Raw genomic sequence first — 21,518 nt, forward strand, 5'->3', positions numbered from 1 at the left:
ATGTCACGAACCTCATTCCATAGTTCATCAGGCACTCTATCTATCAGATCTAGGCCCTTAAATCTATTTGTCACTTCTACTGTATAATCATAAGGGATTTGATTTAGGTCATACCTGAATGGTCTAGTGGTTTTCCCGACTTTCTTCAATTAAAGTCTGAATTTGGTAATAAGGAGTTCATGATCTGATCAACAGTCAGCTCCTGGTCTTGTTTTTGTTGACTGTGTAGAGCTTCTCCATCTTTGGCTGCAAAGAATATAATCAATCTGATTTTGGTGTTGACCATCTGGTGATGTCCATGTGTAGAGGGTTAGAGAGTAGACTAAATTCCAGTCTGATCAGCTTACCAGATAATAAACAAACAAAAAAACTGTTTATGGGTAAGCTTAGAAAAGTCTTTTCCATATATCTTGAAGGAGCAGTATTTTTGCAAAGGCATCAGTGTGAAACCGTAGAAGGCATGTTTAAAACCTGATTAAATTGAAATTGACAAAGTAATCTGGTCACTGCTGTAACTTGAAACACTTGAATATGATAACTAGAACTATAACTGACAGCATTTTACCAGAACATATAAGATTTTCATGAATGTCACATAATTTCTAGGATATCTATATTAATATCATCAACCATACAATATAACTTGAGAAGATACATCATTCTTTCTGACAACACTTCCCATGTAGTTTAACATGCCAAATGAACTCAAGTTGTTTAATATGTCTCTTTGGGAGGTCTCAGGGGCCCTCTGAAGCATCCCAAAGGTAGCTAGAAGTCCATTATTTAGGAAGGTTTGTTCAAAAATATCAAAAGGGTTTATAACAGTCAGGTAGGATCACATAAGTTACTGTGAAACAATACTTCTTCACTTAGCCAAAGTTAACAAAAGATTTCAAAGGTAAACCTAGAACAGATCATTTAAGAGGTAAAGAAACTTAAAATCCATTAGCAAAGGCAGTTCAACATCTCAAGAAAGCTTGTACCAGGCACAAAACCCTTTTCTGGGGGTCCACTTTCCATAAAACCTCCTTATCCCTTTCTGTACCCATTCCTTTGCTTCTCTCATCCTGAAACTGCCACCTGTAAGTCAGAACTACTTCTTTTTCCTTCATAAAATGCGATTTCATTCCTCATACCTTCTTTAATAACAAGACATACATTTTCCTTAAGCAACCAAGAACTGACTTTTATATTGGCATTCTATAGGTTGGTGAACGTACACATCAGTGATACTATCGAAAAAAAATTTGCTTTCTTATGGTGAACATCTTAGGATGGCACCAGACACTATTCAGGATAGTCCAAAAATCTCTTTAGTTTCTGTGTAAGAGGAAGGTCCTGTCAAGTCATGAATGTTTCAGAACCTTAATTTATTTGGAAATGACCTAGCTATTCAATACACTGTCGTCACTTAGTTGAGCACAAGGATAGAAACTCAGGTAAACAAAATCTGGAGAAACTACTGTAAGCTCAGTTCAGTTCAGTTGCTCAGTCGTGTCTGACTCTTTGCGACCCCATGGACTGCAGGATGCCAGGCTTCCCTGTCCATCACCAACTCCAGGGCCTTGCTCAAACTCATGTCCATCAGGTCAGTGATGCCATCCAACCATCTTATCCTCTGTTGTCCCCTTCTCCTGTGCCTTCAATCGAGCCTATTATAGACAGATATTTTAAAGTATAATTATTTTTAATAGTTTATCTAAAAGCTCATATCGCATTTACATTTTTTAGGAGTTTTTTTGTTTGTTTTTAGAGGTATTTCCTTTGTTGACAAGTTTGTGACACATATAACAATATAGCAATATTTAACTTATAATAAACCTAGGTACTATGAAAATTTTATGCTTAGTGTTAATAACTCTGAGGTATGCCTATATTAGAAAAAAAATACTATATATTTAATATTGATTATTTCCCAGTTCACATGAATCTAAAATTCATTTATGTCAATTTTTTCTTGTATTTAGAGTTGTTTGATTTGTAAGGGCTTCCTTTTCTTTAGATTAAATAAGAACTCACAACCTCAGCAATATTATCAAAAAACAGAAGACTCACACTGAGACATACATAAATCCACACAGACAGACAGACAGAGATCTTCTAGTTTTCCGCCTAAGATTCAAAATATCTCTTGACCTCCTTTCTGGGGTGAGTGGGTGGGGGGGGGCTTGAAGTTCTCATTTGCCGAAGGCTAAGGTCTCAGGCAAAGTGGGCAGTGTTTTTCAAGGAAAGGGTTAACTTCAAGCTTTGCCCTAGGCAGGCCTTTTTAAAAGCTAATTGTTTTTAATTGTATATGCAAAAGAACCAGCTTTACAGTTTCCAAGAAAAAATTTTTTTATTTTAACCAATTTTCTCTGGTTCTATAGAATATCATGTCGATCCTAGGTCAGGTCATCTTTCTTTTCTGTAGTCATAGTTTTATCCCTGAATTATATAGACAGATCAGCTGACAAGGTTTCCGTAGGTCAACCTGCGGAAGGATCATTAACGTGGTGGGTTCCGAGAGCGAAGCGGTGGCCTCGCCTCGCCCCGCCCGGCTCCTGAGCCTCTCCTCCAACCGTGCGGCGCGGGATGGGAAGGTAGGGAGGGAAAGACGTCTGGAAGGCTGCGCGCCCCGGGCGGGCTGTCGGGCCCAGTGGCCTTTCCGGTGGCAGGGGATGAGGGGCCGCGAGCAGAGTAGGGGTCGGGTGGGAAAGGCGGCTCTCCTCCGCCTTCCCGCCCGCTCCTCCGCGCCTCCATCCCCGGCCGGGCGCCACCCTTGCCCCGCGCCCGGTGGTGTCGTCTCCGGTGTCTCTCTTCCGCTCAACCTCCCCGCCACGTTCCTTCGAGGTTGGGTCCGAGGGTTCGGGGCGGGGGAGGAGGTGCTCAGCGCGCCCCCACCACACCCCACTCGCCTTTGCTCGTGGCGCCGGCCACGACTGCCTTCCCCCTGGCCGTGGACCTCCGGTCGCGTCTCGCGGGCTGTGCGGCGTGACGGGTGGCGGCTCCCCGCCGTGGGGCCGCTTGCTTGCCCGTCGCCTCCCGCCGCTGGCCCTGGACTGGTCTGCCTCGGCGGGTCGTCGGTCGTCCGCTGCTCTGGGCCTGCCGCGCGGATGCCAGGCGCCTCCCCACGCCCTCCGAGCCTCGGGGCTTGCTCCCAACCCCCCTTCCCCACGCGTCCCGTGGCTGTCTTGTCCGGTTCTCTCGCCCTCTCGCCCCCTTACCTCTGTCATGTCCCTTGCTCGCTTGGCACCACGCTTCCTGTCGGAGCCCCTTCCCTCTGCCCTTGGTGGTGGGGGGAGAAGGGTGCCTGGGGCGCGGGTAGGGGGCCCCGGCGGTTGAGGGGAGAGGTTGGGGGTGGGGGGTGCGGCCGTACGGGTGGAGCTTTTTTTTTAATTAAAAAAATCTACACGTTCTATTTATTCAGTTCTGAAACACCACACTTACTGCACAGGGTCCGCATGGAAAGGCCCCCCTCTCAGCAGGACAGCCACAGATTCCACCATGAAGGGGCAGCAAGGTGCCCTCCTCCCTTCTTTTCTGCCCGGGTGGCCACCAGGTTTTTAAATCCCCACCAAGTGGTGGGGGAGGGGTCTGCCCCATTTCTGGGGGACGTGGGGGTGGTCGTCTGGCGTCGGCGGGGACCTCCGGGCGGCGGTCAACCAGCGCACGGCTGGGCCCCCAAGCGTCACGGGCCGGCAGCGCCTAGGCCTGCGGGCGGCCGCGGGAGGAGACGCAGTGGTGGTTGACGTAGGGGCGGTGGTGGCCCATGGGGCGCGCCCTGCCGCTCGCTCGCCTCCCCCTTTCCAGGTACCTAGCGCGTGGGGCTTCCGTGGTGGCTCAGATGGTAAAGCGTCTGCCTGCAGTGTGGAGACCCGGGTTCCATCCCTGGGTTGGGCAGATCCCCTGGAGAAGGAAATGGCAACCCACTCCAGTTCTCTTGCCTGGAAAATTCCATGGACGGAGGAGCCTGGTAGGCTACAGTCCATGGGGTCACAAAGAGTCGGACAGGACCGAACGACTTCGCTTCACAGCTGATAAAAAGCTGGGTTGTCTTGGTGGGGTGGATTTGCTCCTGGATGGATTTCACCTGGCGGAATAGCGAGCCTCCTGGGCCTCTCATGGAAGTGGGCGTATGGGCGGAGCACACCTGGCCCTTGTCGGGGGCGGAGGGCGCCTCCTCCGAGCTCCTAGGCTGTGGGTCCCAGGTCTCAGGCGTCGCCATTGCGGCTGGGAATGCCCATTTCGTGGGCTCCTGGGTCCCCATCGATAGGCATCCAGTGAGCAGAATGGAGGGGTGCGGACCACAGGTAAAGGAACTGGGGCTCCGTGGCAAAGGGTGGAGCAGGGAACCACGTATTCCGTCCTCTCTGTTGGCACTGTCTCGGAGCCCCCTAACCTGGCGGTCGCAGAAAGGCCTCGCCATTGGGGTCAAGGCCTTTACCACTTTACCCTTTCGCATAAAGCTCAGACCCACGCGGTTTTCCAAAGCACCCTAGTGCCTGCAGCGAGGTCCCCAGGAAGTCCAAGGGATTTATCCTGCCTGGTGATTTCACCTGCTGGGACTCCACAACCCTTACTCTGGCTGACTGGCCCAGCCCTGCTATCGGCAGTTTGCAGCCCAGTGGGCCCTTGACCACCTGCTGGGATGGGAAAGGGAAGGGTCCACGAATTGCACCCTAGGAACTTAGTAGGGTGCATGGATTTAAACACCTGGTGGCCACCCAGGCAGAAAAGAAGGGAGGAGGGCACCTTGCTGCCCTTTCATGGTGGAATCTGTGGCTGTCCTGCTGAGAGGGGGCCTTTCCATGGGGACCCTGTGCAATAAGTGTGGTGTTTTAGAACTGAATAAATAGAACGTGTAAAATTTTTTAAATTATGTGGTGCTTTAATTAAAAAAAAAAAACCTCCAAGTTTTTTTGCAAATTGAGGTCTAAAAATTGAAGGCCTATTTTCCTTCCAATGTGGCATTCTATGAAGAAATGTGCGTTTTTTTTTTTTTTTTTTTAAGAAAAGAGTCAGAAAAGTGAGGGAAATAGAAAGCCCAGAGGTGCCCCTGTAGTTTGGTGAAGGCTTTAGGAGGTCACTTGTAAATGCTGCTGGCTGTAGGGAGGCAGATGGGCACAGAGCTCTGCAGCCTTGTCCTTTGCATGGATGTTCTTGTTTGTGGAAATCCAGCTCAGAGCCATCTCCTGATGTGTAAGAACTTCCCAGACTAGACCCCTTCCTTCATTGTATTTGTCTGTTTGACTGAAAAGCAGCAATGACATATTTTTCTTTAAATCTGGTCTATCATCCAGGCCTTGGAGTAATATTTCCCATCCCTCTCAATAGGCTTGGGTTCCAGGAATGAATTATAGTCAGTTGTCCATGATTTTACAGATGAGGAAACTGAGACCCAGAGAGGGTGAAGGACTGTCTAAGGGAGAATGGAATATCCTTCCAGGAACCCTGGCTCCTGGGTTTTTAATGAGCTTCCTACCCAGCATGGTCATTGATTGGCAAGTGTTGACATTGAGAATAAACTATTGGTGGAAATGTAAAAGGCTTTTTTAAAGAATGTGCCTACCAGCTGTGCATCTTATGGAGTATTTCATTTCCTCCCCAACCCTTGGAAAGTGCTGGCCACAGGGTAGATGCTTCATCATTTTTATTGAACAAGTTCAATTTCACACAATTGTATCCATAGTGTCAGCAACACTGTGAGGTGTATTAGAACAGTGATCATCATAGTTGGTGCTTCATGGATCAGTAAAGAAAGAAAACTTTTTCTTAGGAAGGCTGTAACAATTGCTAAGTTTTAAGTTTATCCCACAAGGATATTAAAAAAAAAATGAAACAAATCTCTCCAATCATCACCAAGGCCATCGGAGGTCTGTTGAGGACCCCACACAAGGGAGGGTCTACCTCTTGGGACACCCCTGCTTCAACATCTCCCTAAGCCAGCAACCTGGGACAGCTGAGTACACTTGAAGTTCCTTCCTTGACCTCGGGAGTTTTTTTGGAAGACAGTTTTTTGACAGACAGGGGTGGGGCAAGATTTTGGGATGTTTCAAGTGCAGTCCATTTATTGTGCACTCTTTCTGTTCCCTGGTGGCTCTGTTGGTAGTCTGCCTGCAGTGCAGGAGACCCAGGTTCAATCCCTGGGTTGGGAAGATCTCCTGGAGAAGGAAATGAGAGCCCACTCCAGTATTCTTGCCTAAAGAATTCAATGGACTGAGGAGTCTTGTGGGCTACAGTCCATAGGGTCACAAAGGGTTGGACATGGCTGAGTGACCGAACACTTATTTCTATTATTTAATCAGCTCCACCTCAGATCATCAGGCATTAGACCCTAGAGGTTGGGGGGCCCCTGCTTTAGTTCCCTCTTTCATCTACACAGCTTCAGCCTGCTTCCTCCTCCTCTTCCACCTGCAGAACTACCTGCGGGGCTTCTCTGAATGTGGCTAAGAATCTCTTTCCCTCACTTCCTTGTCTCTGAGTCCCTTCTCCTAACTGGGTTTCCCTGATCTCCATTTAGGCACTTTTGCCCCAGGTGGTGCTAGTGGTAAAGAACCTATCTGCCAATGCAGGAATTCCATCCCTGGATTGAGAAGATCCCCTGGAGGAGGGTATGGCAACCCATCCCAGTATTCTTACCTGGAAAATTCCCATGGACAGAGGAGCCTGGTGGGCTCTGACAGTCAGACGTGACTGAAGTGACTTAGCACAGCATACCAGAGGATGTTTGAACTGCAGACTCATGTGATTGTTTTGGCTCCTTGGAGTCCCTTGTCATTCCACGTGTACGTTAGGGTCAGCTTGTGTATTGCTTCCTACAGGCCTGGAGAGGGTAACAGGCAGGAAGGCCAGGGGTCTCCAGACCCAGAAAATAGGCTGCAAGTGTCAGACGTTTGTTTCTCTCTCTCTTAAGAGGCAGGAGGAAAGAAACTAGTGTTGCACTATTTCTCTCTCTCGATACAAATTTAAAAGGTTTCTCTGAAAATTCTGTGTTGCCATGACGGCTCCTGGCTTCACCTGAATTTAACTTTTCTCAAACCTTGAGCTAAGCAATGTACTTTTCTTATGGAAATGTTTGTCTTAAGTTATGCTAATGTACTATGTATTTACCCAAGACTCTGTCTTCACGTCAAAGGCTCAGAACCAACTCGACAAACCAGTGTTTTACTCATACCTGGTTCTCCTAATCTATGTTAATGAAACTATATATTTGCTTGGAAATCCACCTTTCTTCAAGATTCATTTCAATCATTTTATGGCCCGGGAAGACTCACCTGCTGCCAATGTTATCTCAATGCATGTTGTGGGTGAGGGGCCTGGTGCCATTCTCTGAGACATTGTCTTTCTTTAATTAGCAGACTGCTAGTGGCTATGCAACACCTGGCTAAAGACTAGCAGGGGGTACTCTTTCTTCCCCCTTCTGGTGTCTATGCAGCTTTCTCTATCTCTTTTATAGTTTAATAAAACTTTATAACACAAAACCTCTGAGCCATCAAGCTTTGTCACTGGCCCTGGATTGAACTCTTCTCCTCTGGAGGCCAAGAATCCTGGCATCTTTTGTGGTTTAGCAACAACCTTTCAGCCTTTTGTAATTCATATTGAATCTTCATTTCAGATTGAAGATGCATTCCATGGTATTGCCAACTGAAGTCTTTCCATCGCTATGGAATATCTGTACATGTATTTAGGGTATTTTTCAGCATCGTGTATAATTTCCAGTGTGCTAGTCTTGTCATCCTCATTACATCCATGGCAAAGTATTTTATTAATGTTGACATTATCGAAAGGGAATTGTTTTTTAAAATTCCTTTTCAGATTGTTATTTGCTAGTATATACAGATAAAACTGTATAATCATTCATTTTTATCAGTTTGGACAGCTTGATAGTTGTCTTTACTTTCTTTACTTTCTCATAATTTAAGATTATCCTGGCTCATGTATTTACAGTCTCATCCCTAGTCTCAGTCATTTCTTCAAAGAACTGTCCTTTTTTTTTTTTTTTTAAACATTACATTATTTTTGACTGTGCTGGTTTTTTATCCCTAGTTTGTCTAGTTGTAGTGAGCAGAGGCTGCCCTCTAGTTGCCGTGCCATGCCTTCTCACTGCAGTGCTTTCTCTGGTTGCAGAACTTTCGCTCTGGAGCATGCAAACTTCAATAGTTGTTCAGGGGCTTAGTTGCCCCTGGGCATGTGGAATCTTCTAGGACCAGGGATTGAACCCATGTTCCCTGCATTGGTAGGCAGATTCTTTACTGTTAGGTAGGTAGAATAGGGAAAAGGAGTCCAAAATGGTGGTGGCTAAAAGACAAGGAAGGAAAAGCCCACGAAAATAGAACAAAGGAAGGTCAAAGGAAGGTCCGAGGACCAGAGTGAAGACCTCAGGTAGAACAAACAGCACTCCTGGCTAAGCCCAATTTGCATAGGGCAGGCCCAGGTGGAGGAAAAAACGTATAAAAGGAGGAGCCAAAGTGCTTTCTCGCTCTTTCTCTCCCACGTGCGTGTGCTCTTTCTCTCTCTCTCACTCTCCCCCGCCCCCCACCGTGCGCTCCCTCACTCTCTCCTCTTCGAATCTTTGGGTTGGCGTGCCCTCACGCTTCGAGGATGCATTCTCCTGCTAACTTCTAAATAAAATAGAGCTGTAACAGTGATTTGCCTAAGAGCTATAACACGGTTTGTCCAAGACCCGAGAGCTGTGATGTGCCGAGGGCTTTAATGTCTGTCGCTCCCAATCTTTGTTGTGACGAGACAAAGAACTGAGGAACATACACTCGCGTGACATCTATGGTGCCGTGACTCGGATTTAACCTGGCTGAAACAACCTCCGCGTGGAAGAGGCCAAGCATAGCAGGATCCCAACTCAGTGAAGCTCCCGCGCTAGAAGCAGAAGGTGAAGAAACCCAGCGCAGGGGAAAGCCCATCGTGCTGGAAACCGGGACAGCAAAAAACAAACTCAGCAGAAAGCTCATGTGGCCCAGTCTCAGATTCCAGAAGACCTCCAGTTAAGGTAAGAGGTCCTCGCTCCTAGAGCTGGAGGGACGCTTACAATCTCTCGTTTCTTGTTTCCTTGAACCTCCTGTGAACGGGCGGGTGGCAGGGGGCACAATTAGGGACTCTGGAGAGGCTACTCCTCAGCATGTCCCAAAGGCGCTATCTGCTGAGCCCCAGTAGCTGTTCCACAAGCCGGTGGAGGTTCTTCTGTCCTTTCTGTTCTCTGTGCCAAGGATCAGACTGTTAGGTAGGTAGAATAGGGAAAAGGAGTCCAAAATGGCGGTGGCTAAAAGACAAGGAAGGTCAAAGGAAGGTCAAAGGAAGGTCCGAGGACCAGAGTGAAAACTTCAGGCAGAACAAACAGCACTCCTGGCTAAGCCCAATTTGCATAGGGCAGGCCCAGGTGGAAGAAAAACATATAAAAGGAGGAGCCAAAGCGCTTTCTCTCGGACTCTCTCTCCCGCATGCATGCGCTCTATCTCCCTCCCTCCCTCCCTCCCTCCCTCCCTCCCTCTCTCTCTCTCTCTCTCTCTTTCTCTCCCCCCCAACCTCCCTCCCTCCCTCCCTCCCCACGCACTCCTCCACTCTCTTCTCTTCAAGTCTTGGATTCTCCTGCTATCTTCTAAATAAAATGGAGCTGTAACACTGATGTGCCTAAGAGCTGTAACACGGTTTGTCCAAGACCCGAGAGCTGTGATGTGCCGAGGGCTTTAATGTCCGTTGCTCCAAATCTTTGTTGTGATGAGACAAAGAACCAAGGAACATACACTCGCGTGACATCTAGTTGCAACCTGAGAGCCAGGCGTCCCCGGGTCGGTGCAGATCCCTAGGCAGGCTGAGGCGTGACAGCCTCCTAGAGATCGAATCCCCAGGCAGGTTGAGGCGTGACAGCCTCCCCAGGATTGGGTCCCTGGGCAGGTCGATGCGTGACGACCTCCTGGGACCTCTGGGACTAGAGGATTCCCGAACAGGTTGAGGTGTGACAACCTTTCGAAGACCGATCCCTAGGCAGGTCAAGGCGTGATGACCTCCTGGGACCCCCCCTGGACTGGAGTTTGAGCATCCCCAAGATCTCCAGTGTGACCAGTATTGGGTAGGATTAGGGGTTGGATATTATAGAGTATTTCCCTCCCAAGGCCAGCTATTTTCTGGTTGTCTCTCCAGAAGATTATAGGGGTAGTCTTGTGGGTCTGGATGGGGCTCAGGAAAAGAGCATGAAACAGGAGGGAAGCGGGCAGAGCACAACCTTTGAAAGAATGACAAAGCACAAGGGTATAATGTAAACCAATTAAAATCAATTGGGTCCAAGATGACAAGTCAAATTCAAGTAAACCTTAATCCCCAATCTATAAGCCAACAGACACACCCAGAGGTGGCAGGACATCTCCAAGGCACGGTCCATAGAGGGAGGAGTGGGTGGTTCCCCAAAAGCTGGGATGATCCTCCCACTCATTAGCATATGAATTCCACCCCCTCACAAAACATAGCCAGGCCTAATTCCATGGCCCCAGCCCTTGCCCTTGCCCTCTGCAATGGTTCACACCCTGAAGAGTGGCTTCTCTCTGGATCCTAACAACTCCACCTCTTATCGCTTTGTCGCTCAAGCTCCTCTGGCCCTGGGATTTCCGAGGTCAGAATACTGGAGGTTGTGCTATTTCCTTCTCTGCTGCTGCTGCTGCTAAGTCGCTTCAGTCGTGTCTAACTCTGTGCAACCCCATAGATGGCGGCCTACCAGGCTCCTCTGTCCCTGGGATTGTCCAGGCAAGAACACTGGAGTGGGTTGCCATGTCCTTCTCCAATGCATGAAAGTGAAAAGTGAAAGTGAAGTCGCTCAGTGAAGTCGTGTCCGACTCTTAGCGACCCCAGGGTTGCAGCCTATCAGGCTCCTCTCTCCATGGGATTCTCCAGGCAATAGTACTGGAGCAGGCTGCCATTGCCTTCTCCGATTTCCTTCTCTACAAGATAGCGTTTTGAAGATATTTTCTCCTGGATATTGCTTTTGATGAAGGAAGGGGGATGCCTTCCAGGGCTTGAGAGTGTGTTCTTGTCTGACACTTGGAAATAAGTTGTCTGAGGAGAGGAGTGCCGTCCAAGTGAGAGCCTTTATTGGGAAGGGATGCCGGGGCGGAGGGCAGGAGGGTGAGGGAAACGGAGAGAATTGCTCTGCCACATGGCTCACTGTCTCAGGGTTTATGGTCATTGGGTTAGTTTCTGGTTTGTCTGTTGCCAGTCATGCTGAATTGGGATCCTTCCTGGGGGCACACGCATCACTCAGCCGAGATGGATTCCAGCGAGGAGGATCCTGGGAAGTTCCTAGGACCTCTGGACTGCAGTCTCCCATCTCTTGTTGACCTCTTTTTGACTTCTCTTTTTGACCTCTCTTGTTGACCTCTCGGGAATCCTGGTTGGTGGTAGCTTGTTAGTTCTTTGTTCCTTACCAGGACCTCCTGTTGTAAGATGACTCTGGCAAGTGTTTTCTTTTCTCTGTTGCCTGGCAAGGCTGGGTGGTCAGTGGTTCATTTAACAGTTTGTTTTTGGTTCTCTTGAGTAAGGTCCTCCACAGAGTAAATGTATAAAATTATAAAAGTCAATTTTTAAAATAATTTATATTTATAATTTGGTAAGTTGGTTTTTTTGTTGTGTGTTAGAGCTGATCACCAGACCAAAGGTCATGTAGATCTTTTGTTGTTTTCTAAAAATTTTATAGTTTTTTAAATGGAATTACCTTGTTGCAAAGTTTGTGTTTATGTTCATTTCATATGTTTTATTTTTAACAGTTATTTATTTTTAGTTGGTTGATCATTGCTTTACAATATTGGTTTGATTTGTCATACATCCACATGAATTAACCATAGGTGTACCCATGTCTCCTTGCTCTTGAATCTTCCTCCCACGTCCCACCCATTCCCACCTCGCTAGGTTATTACAGAGCCCCAGTTTGAGTTCCCTGAGTCATACAGCAAATTCCCACTGGTTGTCTATTTACAAATGTTGGTGTACATGCATCCATGCTGCTCTCTCCATTCATCTCACCCTCTCCCTCTTGTTCCCCACCCTTGTCCGTAAGTGTGTTCTCTATGTCTGCATCTCCATTGCTGCTATGTGAACAGACTCGTTAGACCCATCCTTCTCGATAACCTGTTTTTCTCTTTTTGACTGACTTTCCTGTTTAATACGCTCTAGGTTCATCCCCTTCATTAGAACTGACTCAAATGGGTTCCTTTTTATGACTGCATTCCATATAGGCTCTCATTGTTCCTTAGCCACGTTTTGAGGAGGGTCATAGAGCTATTCTGGGAGAAGGCAATGGCTCCCCACTCCATTACTCTTGCCTGGAGAATCCCATGGACGGAGGAGCCTGGTGGGCTGCAGTCCATGGGGTCGCTAAGAGTCGGACAGGACTGAATGACTTGACTTTCACTTTTCACTTTCATGCATTGGAGAAGGAAATGGCAACCCACTCCAGTGTTCTTGCCTGGAGAATCCCAGGGATGGGGGTGTCTGGTGGGCTGCCATCTATGGGGTCGCACAGAGTCGGACATGACTGAAGTGACTTAGCAGCAGTAGCAGCAGCAGCATGGAGCTATTCTGCTCCATTTCAGTTTGGGCTTCCAGTCTGAGTGCTCACAGCAGAGCTGCTTCTGGATGAGCCGTCTGAGGTCTGCGAGCACGGGGCTGCCCGCTCTTCTCTGGCGGGCCGCAGGGGGCGCCTAACCCCCCTCTATCCTGCGGGTGCAGGACGCTTTACCTTCAGAATCTGCTCGGTGACCAACTGGCGGGAGCTTTGTCTCCTCAGGGCCCTTAGGGCTCGGTCTTCAGGGTCACGGGGCTGCGTCCTGGCTGAGAGGAGCAGGGTAGCCTCAGTGCCCGCCAGCAGGGAGGCGCTGCAAGAGGGAAAAATGAGGACAAAGTAGACGTTTCCTGTGTCCAGCTGACGCCTGACTGGAGGTCCATCTCAGAGGACTCTGGGGAAAGAGCTCCATGTGGAAAATGGTGGGTTTTTAGTTTGATTTCTGTTAGATGATCTAGAGGATGACCAGTGATGTTCTTTAGTGTAGGTGGCCAGTTTTCCTGTCACTGTTTCTTGAGAAGACTGTCCTTTCCTCTTCGCACGTTCCTGGTTTGATTTTCATGAACTGACCACGTGCATGTGGGTTTACTCCTGGGCTCTCTATTCTTTCCTGGAGTCCATGTGTCTGTGTTCCTGCCAGTTCCTCACTGTGGTGGTTACTGCAGGGCCGTGATGTAGTTTGAAGTGGGAGAGGAAGATGCCTCCAGCTGTGTTCTTCTTTCTCAGAGTCGTTTTGGCCGTTTAAGGTCCTGTTCAATATTAGCAGTCTAATATTAGGAATATTTCTATTTCTGTGAAACATGCCATTGAATATTATTTGTGATTGCAGTCAGTGTATTTGTTGATGACTTTGGTTGGAATGGACATTTTAATTCTTCATTGTTCCAGTGCATGAGCGTGGAATAGTTTTCTGTTTATTTGTGTTCTCTTTTTTTTTTTTTTTTTTTATCAGGGCTTTCTAGTTTTCTGGCTACTGGTCTTTTATGTCTTTGATTAAGTTTGTTGCTAGATGTATTATTCTTTTTGATGCAATTATAAGTGGGATTTTCTTAATTTTTGTTTCTGATTGTTATTAGTGTATAGAAACGCAAGTGATTTTTGTATATTGATCTGGATTGTAAATTGTAGTATTTTATATGATTGTAAATTGATCCAAAATGATCCAGCTTTACTGAATGTAGTCTAACAACTTTTTGTGAAGTTATGTGGAACATTTTATTTGTAAAACCTGTTCTCCTGCAATAGGTTATCCAGAGGACCCAAGACATGGTGGTTACTAGTAGACTTCCCACAGTACTTCTTCATTCCATGTGGACTCCTTCAAGGGCAGTGAGCATCACAGCTTCCCTTGAAGTTCGTCTGGGTAAGTCTTGGCCTATATAAGAAAGTTTCATGCCTGTCTATTCTGAATTTCTTTTGTGGTATTGACATGGTTGTTTTGAAACATAATTTACTTTCCAGTAATTTAAAATGTATGGAAAACTCCTAGCAATGGGAAAAAGTACTCACATTTGCCACATTATCTAAAATAGTCTATGTATTTTATCCAAAAGGGGTGCCTTCTCCTGCAGAACCAGCACATAACCTCCAACATCAGGAAATCATATGGTCTCTACAGTATAATGTAATCCACAGCCCCACTTCCACTTTTAGCAATTGTTCAAGTGTATGAATATATCTTTTTTTGCATCCTCATCCTTTTTTCTTTGTTTAGAGTGTTACTGAGATTTTCAGTTATTTGGACAAACTTGATGGATTTAAAGCAGACATGGTGAATATGGGATCTGGGTGGCCTTTTCTATATGGATTTTTATTTTTCAACTAAAGGTGGTTTAAATGTTTATTCATGTTGTAATATGTATGAATCTTGCATTCTTTTTTCCCCCATAGTAATTACAAATTAATATGCCATTTACCATTTAGATATTTGTAAGCATACAGTGTTGTAGCAAACAACCTTTGCTTGTTTTGCAAACCAGTTTAATAATGTGCACCTTGTGCATGCTTTGGAGAAACTCAGGAAACTGAGTCAGTGACTGAAATGGCCCAAGATATCACCTTAGATACCATGTTCATCTAAACACAAAACAGGGGCTTCCTGGTGGTCCAGTGGCTAAGACTGGACACTCCTAAAGACGGAGGCCCAGGTTCATTCCCTGATCCGAGAACTAGATCTCCCATGCCACAACGAAGAGTTTGCATGCTGTAGCTAAATATCTGGCTTGCCTCAACGAAGGTCCACCTGGAGCAGCCAAAGAAAAAAACAAATAAATATTAAAAAATAAAACCAAAGGAAAGGAAGGGTATGGTTGTTGTAGAGATTTATGTCTTACCTTTCCCTATTGATTAAAAAAAAAAAAGAGTTTCACAAGACTGTCATCCTTCTATCTGGTACATACAGAGGACTCCTTTGAAATGAGATTTCTCTGGTAAATGTGACTCACAGAAGCGCCGTCTTGAGCTTGGGTTTCAGAGATGATCATGTGTCCTCTTAAAAAAAAAAGTTAATTAGGTCCAACTAATTCTCATGCTGAAGTGGTATATTTTGGGGTAGCATTTGCTCCCCTTCCCTTTGGATGTATCGCAATTTGTTTACACAGTCACCTACCTAAGACATCCTGATATTTGAAAGGTTTTAGTTATTACAAGTAGAGCTGTTGTGTATAACTGTGCAATACTTTTTGTCTGGACAGTTTTTCAAAGCTGTTTACTAAGTGCTAGACGTGTAGTATTCAGTCACAGGTGAGCCTTGTTTAACTGTGGAAAAATCCAGCTATGTTTCTCTGTGGCATGTGGGATCTTCCTGGGTAAGGGATCGAACTTGAGTGTGTTGCATTGTCAGGTAGATTCTTTACCACTGAGCCACCAGAGAAGCTCTGCCCCCCTCTTTTTTTGAGTTTCCTGGATCTAATAGGTGTGCAGTGCTACTTCACTGTTGTTTTAGTTTGTAATTTCCTAATGATATGTGATTTTGAGTATTTTTGATATGCTAATTTACTATCTTTATATTTTCGGAGGCCAGGTGTTTAGATTTATACATTTTTAATGATTTTTTTGGTTCTAGATTTGTTGGTATACTTGTAGTACAGTCCTTTATCAGATATGTATTTTGTAAATATATTTTTCTGTGGCTTGTGTTTAAGTTTTGTGAATAAGGTTTTTCACAGTTTAAATTTCTAATTTTTTAAAGTTCATGTTATATATATTTTATATATTTTTTGGATAGACTTTAGTTTTTTTTTGTTAAATTTCATAAGCAAAACTGAGGTACTGTAGACAGTTTTAAGCAAAGCTGAGGTACCATAGATACAGTTTTGCCTTTTGTCTATTGAGAAGTTTGAGTGAGGTTGGTGTAAACTGTAAAATTATGTCTACATTCATTTGATTGGATATGGCTTCCAATTATTTGTATAATTGGTTTTGGAGATATCATGGGAAGTCAGTTTCCCCAATGGAAACTGGGGTCCATGAAACATGAACTCTCTTCGATCCCTGGGAATCACTTTCTGTTTTTCTGGCTTTGGACTTGACTTGTTTGGATATCTCATACTAGTGGAATCACAGAACGTTTCTCCTTTTTTGGTCTAGTTTATTTCACTTAATATAATGACCATAAGGTTCGTCCACATTGTAGCATTGTCAGAATTACCGACTTTGAAGGGCCGAATCAGATTCCATTGCGTGTCTACCACAGTTTGTTTATGGAATTGGCTGCCATGGACACTTAGAGTACTTCTGTTTGTTGGCCAGTGTGAATCATGCTGTTGTGACTATGACTGCAGAAGTATGCATTTTTTGAGCCCCTTTTCCCATACCTTTTGGGTACATAGCATGAATTAGAATCAAACTATGTATGTATTCCATGTGTTAGTTTTGGAGTAATTTCTATAATGTCTTGCACAGTGGCAGCACCATTTAATTTTTTTTTGTATGGTAGAATACTGTTCAAGCTTTTGAATATACCCTGTGTTGCATATTCAGTCAGCCACCAATGGACACTTGAATGGGTTCTACCTTTGACCTATTGTGAATAATGTCACTATGAATGTTTGTGTACCAGTTTTTGATTGAATTATTAACAAATACATAGTACTATATATGAAAGGCGCTTACTCCTTGGAAGGAAAGTTATGACCAACTTAGCATATTCAAAAGCAGAGACATTCCTTTGCCAACAAAGGTTCATCTAGTCAAGGCTATGGTTTTTCCCGTGGTCATGCATGGATGTGAGAGTTGGACTGTGAAGAAGGCTGAGCGCCGAAGAATTGATGCTTTTGAACTGTGGTGTTGGAGAAGACTCTTGAGAGTCTCTTGGACTGCAAGGAGATCCAACCAGTCCATTCTGAAGGAGATCAGCCCTGGGATTTCTTTGGAAGGAATGATGCTAAAGCTGACACTCCAGTACTTTGGCCACCTCACGTGAAGAGTTGACTCATTGGAAAAGACTCTGATGCTGAGAGGGATTGAGGGCAGGAGGAGAAGGGGACAACAGAGGATGAGATGGCTGGATGGCATCACTGACTCGATGGACGTGAGTCTGAGTGAACTCCGGGAGTTGGTGATGGACAGGGAGGCCTGCCGTGCTGCGATTCATGGGGTCGCAAAGAGTCGGACACGACTGAGCGACTGATCTGATCTGATCTGATATATGAAAGAAATCACAAGGACGTACTGTACAGTTTAGGAAACTGTATTGAATATATTATGATAATGTATAATGGAACAGAATCTCAAAAGGCATACATGAAAAAGGCATAATAACCCTGATAATTATTGTGCCAACCCTATGAGTTATCATAGCACTACTCACCGTGTATTTATACATGCCACTGAAATATCCACATCTGTAAGTATATTATAAAAAAATTCTATAAAAAATCAAGAATTCAAACAGAGAATAAATAAACTTCCTGTCATTGCTCATCATCATTTATGCACTGTTACTACCTGTACAACTCATTGTATAAGTGCTAGACGAGGAATTGACATTCGTGTAAACCAAGAGATTGTGAAGGTGTAAGGAAGTATAACTTATTGAATTCCTTAATGAAGGATTATAGAACTCTATGTACATGAAGTGAATGAAAGTCAGTTTAATTGAGCCACATTCTTACTAGAGTGATGAGCTTCCACCCCACCCAATGTTAGTTCACAATTAAATCCCGCAGTCATCTGGCCTCAATGTCTGCTTCCTGCCATCCAGAAAGAAAAGGTGAGGAAGTCCTGACAAAACTGATGCTATTTTTGTTTTTTTGATTTGTATTTTATCGTGGGGTTTGGCAAAAAGAGGGCCTAACCTGTTTTTAGAGTTGCATCCCAAGGGTTGCTCTGGCATGTTACATATGTTGACAAACTGCTGATTATTTTCAACAAAGGACAATGATCTGCACTTCACTATCTGTTGCTTGAGCTGGAATGGCAGGCATCCCTTGAATGCAGTCCTTCATGTTGAAGTAGGCACACCTGAAGCAGTAGCATAAAAGGAACACATTTATCATGTAGACATCACATCCCATGCATCTATAATAATTTTTCAGTTATACCACTCATCATTGGAGGAGCTGACTTGTCCCAGTAATAACTAGAGTACCCAGTATAACAGTTCCTTGACTTACGAGTACTTCTTCCAATGTTCTTTCTCCTACTTCGGTCATGAACAGGAGAAGCTGATGGCAGTGGTTCTTGAAATGTATATTGGTTCCAGGCAGCACGGTCGGTGAATAACCTGCCTACCAGTGCAGGAGATGGAAGTGATGTGGGTTTGATCCCTGAGTCAGGAAGATAACAATTCATATACTCGTTTTATGTGAACAAGTTTGATACTCATGAGTTTTTTTCTTCTGTATATAGAAAAACAAATGCTGTTCAAGGACACTGAAAGAACCCTGATGTTGAAAATCAGATCTGTATTGTGAGCAATGCTTAGAAATCCATGAGTTGACGCATAGTATTATGCCTATCATCCTTGTATTTCCCTCAGTGAAATATTTTGAGAAAAGTTCTTCATTCATGGTATAGATTCATGAAGAAGCTAAATAGCATTCATCCTTTACATTGACAACTGTGAATTTAAATTTCCTGTGAATCCTATGTGAGAACCACACATACCAACATGATTTATTAGTATTATATATATATATTTTTAGTCCTATTGTATTTCAACTAAAAAAAATCCATATATAATTGTACATGAAGTCAAGACATAAAATCAGTGCAAATACAAAATATTCCATCCTTTGAGAAAGGGAGCAAAAAATCTATGCTTTGCCTGTTGCATTTTTATGTATTAGATCCTTAAGTATTTTATTCACCACACCCAAATGAATGATTCACAAATCTTCAGAGAAGAAAGGATCATTTCTTGTTAACAATGAGTAGTTCAACTCCTCTCAAAGCAAAGTCCTAAGTGAGTCTAATTTTGTGTGAGACCATGAAAACTCAGTGTTTTTATTACGCTTGTGCTTATGACGGGAGGTCTGAGAAGGCACTTCTGAAGGTTTATTCATACCAGTCGTCCTCATATTTATCGAGTCTTTAAAGGTTGAATCACTGAGGTGTTACTTCTACACTTGTACTGGGCTGAGTAGCAACATGCCCTTTCTCCCTAAGTGCAGTAGAAGTCTTTCTAACCTGTCTGTCTTCTGTCCTCTGGAGCATGTATTGCTTGAGCTCAGCACAGCCTAGTAGATGGAAATTGTCAGGATATTCTGGAAACCCTTTTTATTGCAGTCTGTTCAGGAGGTTACAACTGCTGCAGATATAGATATCAGCCTTTGGTTCTATCACTAGTATTGCAAGTAAAAAAAATTAATTAGAGCTCCTATGGTAATTTTACTGTTAACAATAAGTATAATATAAAGTGAACACAGAAGAGGTTAGAGTAGACCAAATATGAAAGTTAGGTTAAAAGAAAACATACAGTGTTGAATGATTACAGTAGGAATATAGTTATGAAGTTCCTTTATTATTATTCTACTCTTTCAGTTTCCTTTGCAGGGGTGTTAATGTACAGATTCCAGTACTATGGCTAGAGTGAATAATAGTATCATTATTCGTGAGCGCAATTCTACTAAGTCTTAACGCTCATGTCACTCAAGGTTTTTTAATACCTATTATGTTAGTAGTGTTTGTAGTTTGTGAAGTCACATAAGTTGTACTCATTTAAGCAATAGTATCAAACAGCTATGGCATCAATTATAGAGGTGAATAGATATAGGATGTGAATAAGTTTCACTGTGACAAGTTATTATTGAAGGTATTCTATTCATGCCAGTAACAAAGCTGTGCAGAAGTAATAGAGTGTTTATTAAGAAAACAAGATTTACTAATTTGTTTTAGTATTCTATTTCTTTTAAACTAAATTAATGACAACAGGCTTAACATTTCATTAACTTGTATGACTATCAGCAGTTTGGCCAAGTTGAAGAAGATGACTCGTTCATAGTCTTCCTCATCAGCTCATTCCGTTTACTAGCTTTCAAATCATTTAGTACAGAGCTCAAACACTGTCTAGGTGTTAATGCAGTGTTTTGTTTGATTACCGTGCAGGATAATTTTAAAAGTAAATGTATGCCTGTATGAGTTAGAACTCTGATCCCAACAGTCCATGTAGAAGCTTCCACTGAGAAATGTATAGTTTTGGCACCCATGCTATGGAAATTTGTGAGTGTGGCATACCACGCATCACAATAAGTGTAAACAGCTTCACATGCTACTTAATTGAAACCACCACTACTCATGACATTCTCATTCGTTTGAGGACTAAATATAGCCAACTTAGGGTTAGGGTTAGGGTTAGGGTTAGGGTTAGGGTTAGAGGGTTGGGGTTGGGGTTAGGGTTAGGGCTAGGGTTAGGGCCAGGGCTAGGGCTAGGGCTAGGGTTAGGGCTAGGGTTAGGGGTTAGGGTTAGGGTTTAGTGTTAGGGTTAGGGTTAGGGTTAGGGTTAGGGGTTAGGGTTAGGGTTAGGGTTAGGGTTAGGGGTTAGAGTTAGGGTTAGGGTTTAGGGTTAGGGTTAGGGTTAGGGTTTAGGGCTAGGGTTAGGGATAGGGCTAGGGTTAGGGTTAGGGTTAAGGGTTAGGGTTAGGGTTAGGGTTAGGGGTTAGGGTTAGGGTTAGGGTTAGGGTTAGGGGTTAGGGGTTAGGGTTAGGGTTAGGGTTAGGGTTAGGGTTTAGGGTTAGGGTTAGGGTTAGGGTTAGGTTAGGGTCAGGGTCAGGGTCAGGGTCAGGGTCAGGGTCAGGGTCAGGGTCAGGGTCAGGGTCAGGGTTAGGGTTAGGGTTTAGGGTTAGGGTTAGGGTTAGGGTTTAGGGTTAGGGTTAGGGTTAGGGTTAGGGTTAGGGTTAGGGTTAGGGTTAGGGTTAGGGTTAGGGTAGGGTTAGGGTTAGGGTTAGGGTTAGGGTTAGGGTTAGGGTTAGGGTTAGGGTTAGGGGTTAGGGGTAGGGTTAGGGTTAGGGTTAGGGGTAGGGTTAGGGTTAGGGTTAGGGTTAGGTTAGGGTTAGGGTTAGGGTTAGGGTTAGGGTTAGGGTTAGGGTTAGGGTTAGGGTTAGGGTTAGGGTTAGGGTTAGGGTTAGGGTTAGGGTAGGGGTTAGGGTTAGGGTTAGGGTTAGGGTTAGGGTTAGGGTTAGGGTTAGGGGTTAGGGTTAGGGTTAGGGTTAGGGTTAGGGTTAGGGGTTAGGGTTAGGGTTAGGGTTAGGGTTAGGGTTAGGGGTTAGGGTTAGGGTTAGGGTTAGGGTTAGGGTTAGGGGTTAGGGTTAGGGTTAGGGTTAGGGTTAGGGTTAGGGGTTAGGGTTAGGGTTAGGGTTAGGGTTAGGGTTAGGGTTAGGGGTTAGGGTTAGGGTTAGGGGTTAGGGTTAGGGTTAGGGTTAGGGTTAGGGTTAGGGTTAGGGTTTAGGGTTAGGGTTAGGGTTAGGGTTAGGGTTAGGGTTTGGGTTAGGGTTAGGGTTAGGGTTAGGGTTAGGGGTTAGGGGTTAGGGTTAGGGTTAGG

General features: G+C 44.7%; 1 long non-coding RNA gene across 1 annotated transcript; it reads left to right on the forward strand.

The window, feature by feature from the left end:
• Positions 1–8,538: 8,538 nt before the first annotated feature.
• LOC129653488 (uncharacterized) lies at positions 8,539–14,843 on the forward strand. Its single transcript, XR_008715149.1, has 3 exons — positions 8,539–8,983; positions 13,784–13,901; positions 14,092–14,843. It is a non-coding gene; the product is annotated as an uncharacterized LOC129653488 (long non-coding RNA).
• The last annotated feature ends 6,675 nt before the right edge of the window (positions 14,844–21,518 follow it).

The sequence above is a fragment of the Bubalus kerabau genome, chromosome 5 (assembly GCF_029407905.1).
Source record: "Bubalus kerabau isolate K-KA32 ecotype Philippines breed swamp buffalo chromosome 5, PCC_UOA_SB_1v2, whole genome shotgun sequence".
Classification (NCBI taxonomy): Eukaryota; Metazoa; Chordata; class Mammalia; order Artiodactyla; family Bovidae; genus Bubalus; species Bubalus kerabau.